At 34.8% G+C, this 6,913-nt stretch overlaps 1 pseudogene; it reads left to right on the top strand.

The window, feature by feature from the left end:
• The first annotated feature begins 4,507 nt into the window (after positions 1–4,507).
• LOC127545200 (cellular tumor antigen p53-like) lies at positions 4,508–5,433 on the top strand (annotated as a pseudogene).
• Positions 5,434–6,913: the final 1,480 nt, after the last annotated feature.

Below are 6,913 nucleotides of genomic sequence, written 5' to 3'. Positions count from 1 at the left end.
GGGATGTTGCAAGTGAAGAAGCTGCAAGGACAGATGGATGTTCCAGGGTAAGGAGGCCCTATGTACTGAGGGATGTGCCTCATAAAGTATGCTGGAAAAATTCAGGAGATCAGAGGACTTCTTTTTCTGAATCCTGGAAAAGAAAAGGTTTTAGGAAGAAGGTGAGACAAGAGAAGAATTGATTCTTCAAATCATTTACTTTTTCAAGAAAATTCTATTTTTTAACATAAAGCCTTTCAGTGATCTTTCCGTATAGACTATAAAACTGGGTGAATATTAACAAAATGAAGATATTGATGATAATCAAAAGGAGCTCTGATTGTCAATGTCTTTTGACACCTTGCTTTGGATCTCATTAACTGTGTATGCTTGTGTGTGTGTGTGTGTGTGTGTGTGTGTGTGTGTGTGTGTTCTCTTTTAAAGAAAAGAAAGAAAAATTATATAACACTTCAGTTTGAATTTGTGTTTTTAGTTGAGAAATCAAATATATGACACAAGTATATGATTGTATTTTTAACTAGGAGATAAACTTGTAAAATATAAAGCAGCAACTATATCAAATACAAAATCTTTTGTTTAATTTTAAAGTCTTTCATCATTTGTTCCCTTTCTATATTTCCAGGTTTTTTATTTCAACTACACTACTGTGAACCAGTGACATTGGCCTGTTCACATGTGATATGTCATTTCCCAAATCTATAATTTAACTGGCCTCAGTATCCTCTCTCCCATCCCCATCCATCTTCATCTCACTTCCCACTCCCATCTCCCCCCACTTTTCTGACTTCCTTCAAATCTCAACTAAAATCCCATCTTCTGCAAAAAAATCTTTCCTGATCCCCCTCAATAATAATGCCTTATCTCTGAGATTTTCTTGTATTAATCCTGTACATATCTTGTTTGTGCATAGCCGTTTACAAGTTGTCTACTCTATTAGAGTGTGAACTTTTTGGGGGCAGAAACTGTTTTTTTACCATTCTTTATATTCTCCAATGCTCAGAATATAGTAAGCATTTAATAAATATGTTTATTTGAAACTTCCATCTTCAAACTACAGTATTCAATAGCTGTCACAGCTGGGATAGACCACTATCCTAACTCATCTTAAACCTTAGTAGAGGGTCAAAGAGTTACTAGTCTTCCTCATTTAAATTCAATTCATTTCACTGTCATAGTATCATACATCTTCCATCCCCTCTTCCCCACCCCTGTCCCATGTCATAGTCTTTTCAATAATAAAGGATGAAAAAAAAAAGCAATAACATATTGATCCCTGAATTCTCCCACAATGGTGTCGTTATCAATATAAATCTCCTGTACATAAAAATTTCATCCAATTTGGCAGCTTTCATTGGTTCAATTCTCTTCTGTTGAATTATCTTCTCTGTAAATATATTTGGGAAAATTATACAAAGATCCAAGTGTGGTATTTCTCTACCTTTGATGGAAATAACAATTTGCTATAACAATGTTTTAATTTTTTCCCTATTTTTGTTTGCTTGTAGTCCTCCCCTTCCATTCTTATGATACTTTTGATTAGTTAAATACATTGGGGCAGCTAGATGGTGCAGTGTATAAAGTACCAAATCTAAAGTCAGGAGGATCTGAGTTCAAATATGGCCTCAGTCACTTAACACTTCCTTGCAATGTAACCCTAAGCAAGTCACTTAACTCCAATTATCTCACGGAAAAAAAAGGAATAAATATGTTGCCAAATTTTGTAAAGCACTGGAGACAATAGAGACTATGAATACATAGTCATCCAGAATCTTTCTTCATAAGTTTTTTTCTTTTTAATATTTTATTTTTCCAAATACATGCAAAGTTAGTTTTCAACATTCACCTTTGCAAAACTATATGTTCAAAATTTTTCTCCTTCTTCCCCTCCCCTCTCCCAAGACAGCAAGTTATTTGATAGAGGTTAAACATGTACTGTTCTTCTAAACATATTTCCATATTTGTCAGGCTGCACATGAAAAATCAAATCAAAAAAGGAAAAAATAAATAAGGAAAAATAACAAGAAGAAAACAAATGGCAAAGGTGAAAATACTATGATTTAATACACATTCAATCTCCAAAATTCTCTCTCTCTCTCGATATGGATGGCTCTTTCCATCACTAATCTACTAGGAATTGCTTTGAATCACCCTATTATCTTAAAGAGCCAAGTCCACCACAGTTGATAATCACATAATCTTGTTATTGTTAGGTACAGTACTCTCTTGTTTCTGTTCACTTCACTTACATCAGTTGATGCAAATCTTCCTTGCCTTTTCTGAAATCAGCCTGCTTAACATTTTTATATAACAATAATATTCCATTCCATTTATCTTCCATAACTTATTCAGCCATTTCCCCACTGATAGACATCCATTCAATTTCTAGTACCTTGCCACTACAAAAAAGGGCTGCTACAACATTTTTGCACATGTGAGTCCCTTTCCCTGCTTTAAGTTCTCTTCAGGATACAAGCTCAGTAGAAACACTGCTGTATCAAAGGGTAGCACAGTTTTATAACCCTTTGGGCATAGTTCCAAATTACTTTACAGAATGTTTAGATCATTTCACAACTTTACCAACAATGCATTAGTGTTCCACTTGCCCTACATCCCCTCCAACATTTATCATTATCTTTTCCTGTCATCTTGGCCAATCTGAGAGGTAGATAGTAGTACCCATAAGATTTTTTAATGAGTTTATTTTCTTACCTAGTATTGCTTTTGATTGACATTTCTCTCCACTTTCCAAGTAAACCAGATATTTAGTAAGATGTTTTCTTTTAGTTTCCATGTTGTGACAATTAGTTTACATTAGTTAGATTTCTGTACCAAATCATTGTCATATTAATGTCATTTCTGTTGTCCATTTCTCACTTTTGACTTGTTAAATGCTCCTTTAAATAAATTTCAATTGTTCTTTCAATTGAACATTTTATGTTTCTTGCTTTTTCTTCTTCTTGCTTTTCTGTTTTGTTTTATTTATTTACTAATTCAGATTTTAACTCTACCACATTAATGGCATGATTATAGAAAATTAGACAGCTGACTCAATAACATGTCTTCTTATCTGCTAAAATAAAACATTTATTTCTGTAAGCTGTTATTTGCTACTTGCCAAATCCAGCACCTTCAGATTCTTTTCTCAAAGAAAGTGTTTATGAAATAAAGTTTTGAGTTTTCCATGTAATATACAAGTCTTTAGCATAGCTCCATCTTTCAGAATTATCCTTTCCTATATATTTTTCTCCATCTTTGTTTTCTCTCATTTTTGCATTGACAACAATTGTCAACAAAATGTCAGAGTGAATGATTTAATTTGAAAACTCTTTCATAAAATTTCTCTACCACTTTGTTTTCTTAAACTAATAGAAAAAATATAGCCTTGCATTATCCACCACAAACCAAAACAAAAGACAGAAATAGTATATAATTTTCAAGATTGTCTTTTTGTAAATGTTTATTATTAATACTCTGGTATGTGATGCATGAAAAATCCCTGAGAATGACATACAGCATAGGGGATTGATACAACTATATTAATAGTCACTCCTCAACTGACAAGTCTGCAAAGAACACAAATAAACCATTTTCAACAGAAGAAATAGGATCTATCAATAATCATATAAATAATGTAACATCATTGTTAAGGAAAATGTAAATTAAAACTTGTGAAGGAGTTGTTGAAAAGTGTCCCTAACAGACTGTTAAGGAAGCCAAGAATTGGCCTAAAACATTTTGGAAAACAATTTGGAATTATGCAAAAAAAAAAAAAAAATTACTCAATTATTCTTATTCTCTGACCAAATGATACAAATACTAAAGATGTACTCCATGTAATACAAAAAAGAAAGGCCACATATTCATCAATTATGTTTACAAAGAATATTTTAGCAAATAACACCTTATAAAATTAAATATTTTATTTTAAAATAGATAAAAAGATATGTTACTGAGTCAACTGCCTAATTTTCTAAAATCATGCCATAATGTGTTAAAATCAGAATTAATAAATAAATAGAACAAAACAGAAAAGTAAAAAGAAAATAACGACAAAAAAATATTTGTAGCTTCCCTTTAGTGATAGAAAAATTGAGTCTAAAGAGGGAAAGGATGTTCATAAAATGGAAAATGGCTGAAGAAGTTGTGGTATAATATATTATTAATAGTATAAAAATATTATAACGAGTTCAGAAATAGAAAGATTTGTATGAATTGATGCATAATGAAGAAAATAGAACTGAAAGAAAAAATACAGATTAGTAAATGAACTACAAAAGACATCAGAATCCAGATAGATTTTTATGACCAACTTTGAAGAAGACTGATAACAAAATGTACTTGTTTAGCAGGTAAATTATGGGGACAAAATGTTATATATCCTATAAGAAAGTTTGATTCAATTGCTTATTAGAAACTCTTCTAAGATAAGAGAAGGACATGTCAGAAGAAATTGCAGTACCAGAAAGCATTTTTAAAATATTATATATATGGGATTCATGACAGAAAAATGACAGAATCAAAAAAGTTTGAAGCCCAGATCCCTGGGCTCTCCCGGGCCATTCTCCAGCCACAAAACTGCTTTCCTAGGCCTTCCATGGAGGAATCACTGTCAAATCTGGAGCTTCCACTGAGCTAGAAAACCTTCTCAAACCCATGGAAATTATAGTAGAACAATTTGCCAGATGATTTGTGGACCACAGATGATACACAGTTTGCCTCACCAGACAGTGTAAGCTGACTGGAAAATGATGAAGAAAGTCATGGCTATCCGATGTTTGTGCTCCAGCTAATCTGCCAACATCATCTACTGTTCCATCCCAAAAGGACTGTCCTGGGGATTTTGGCTTCAGGCTTGGATTTCTACCTTGCAGAACCACCAAATCTGTCACTTGCTTGGACACCCCTGAACTGAACAAGCTATTTTGTAAGATGGCCGAGACCTGCCGCGGCCGACTCTGGATCCCCTCACCATCCTTGCTGGTGCCCAACTCAGTCATTATGGCTATTCATAAGAAGTCAGAACATATGATTGAGGTAAGTGCTGACCTTCCCTCCCACCCCCCCCAATGAAAGATGTCCCGATCACATAGACGCCCACAGCACCCAATCTGGATCGTGCCTCAGTGATGTCACCGCCTTGGGACAGAGTGTATCCGTGCCTTATATATCCCCATAGGTCGCCTATGATTGTATTACAATCCATGACATCTACATGTGCCACAGTTCCTGCATGAGGGGCATGAACCGGCCCCAACAATCCCCAACATTACTCTAAAAGACTCCAGTGGCCAGCTCCTTGGACATTGGAGCTTGGAAGTGCGTGTATGGATTTGCCCTGGAAGAAACGCCCAGACTGAGGAGGAAAATTTTTGAAAGAAAGGAGGTCACAATCCACAGTCTTTCTTTTTTGGATTACTTAGAGTATATTTTTAGTATTTGTATCATTTGGTCAGGGAATAAGAATAAGTGAGTAATTTTATTTTGCATAATTCCAAATTATTTCTGTTTCTGATTGCAGGCCCATTATTCTATCTTCCAAGCCACCTAGTTCATTAGCACACTTCTACAAGAGGGAGTTGTGCTGAGAAAAGTGTTCTGAATTAGGAGCATTGAAATTATAGAACTAGAACTAAGGGAAGGCTCTCTTATTTTTTAGGTTAGGAAACCAAGTCCAGAGTGTGACTTAGGGTCACAGATAGTAAGTGAGAAACAGGATTTAAATCCAGAATTCCACAGGGAGGAGTATGTTTCCATTCTGCTATGTTGCCTTTCTAAACTAGAGCCCTTGCTTAGAACCATGATGGCTTCTTGTTACTGTGAGGTGTTTCTGCCATTTTAGAAAGGGTGCACATTCACTTGGTATATGTGCCTGGGAAGGTGGGGAAGGATGACAGAAGGATGTGGTTACAATTAGTTTTTTATTTGTTTGTTTGTTTTTTGCTGAGGCAATTGGAGTTAAGTGATTTGTCCAAGGTCACACTGCTAGGGAGTGTTCAATGTAAGTGTTTGAGATCAAATTTGAACTCAGGTTCTCCTGAATTCAGGGCTAGTGCTGTATCCACTGCACTACCTAGCCACCCCTATAATTGTAGGGTTTTTAATAAGTTGACAAACTGGAATAAAATGAACTGTATTCTCCCCACTCTCCCTAGGAGTTAGTCTGAAATACCCATTGGAATGTGCTTTTACCAAAATGTTTTATACTCTCTAGACTTTAGCTAGAGTCCATAGACCTTAGGGACAATGAAGTTTTATTTTCACTCACCTCCCGACTGAAATTTAGCATTTCCTTTCAAAATAAATGTAGGAAACAAACATTTTGAGAAGGGAGCCTTAGTTTCACCAAATTACCAAAACAGTTTGACATAAAAATGGTTAAGAACCCCAGCTCTAGTTCCAGATTCTCAGGAACACATGAAGTAAACTGTTCCCTTTCCCCAACTCCAAATTCCTCCTTCCTCATTTTCCCCTCAAACTTTTATTCCTTTTTTTGTGTCTTTTCACTATTTCTGTAGAATTTATTTTTAAGAGTTAATACTAAAAAAAAATGAAAATGACATAATCAAAAGGAATAAACGTGCTATATTCAGGAGACCCTGAATAAACCATTCTAGCCATTTAATCAGAAATTTCAGTCAAAGAACCTCCCACTTTCCCATCATTATGGTTAATTCACATTTCACTATATTTAATAGCAGGAAGACATTCCAATATTCCACTCAAAGATCTAGCATAAAATTGGAGCGGGTTCTTTGTATTATATGTGAACAGTTGCACATCCATAATTCATCTTCATTATCTTTTAACTTGTCACTTGGCCTGGTGTCCATGTCTTCTGAGATCCAACTTTTAGCGGAAATCAGCGGAACCACTTGCATCTCATTTAGAAAGGAAGCTAAGCAAGTGAAATCAC

Source organism: Antechinus flavipes, chromosome 1 (genome assembly GCF_016432865.1).
Source record: "Antechinus flavipes isolate AdamAnt ecotype Samford, QLD, Australia chromosome 1, AdamAnt_v2, whole genome shotgun sequence".
Taxonomy (NCBI): Eukaryota; Metazoa; Chordata; class Mammalia; order Dasyuromorphia; family Dasyuridae; genus Antechinus; species Antechinus flavipes.
The sequence above is the reverse complement of the archived record's forward strand: the minus strand, read 5'-3'. Positions and strand labels throughout refer to the sequence as shown.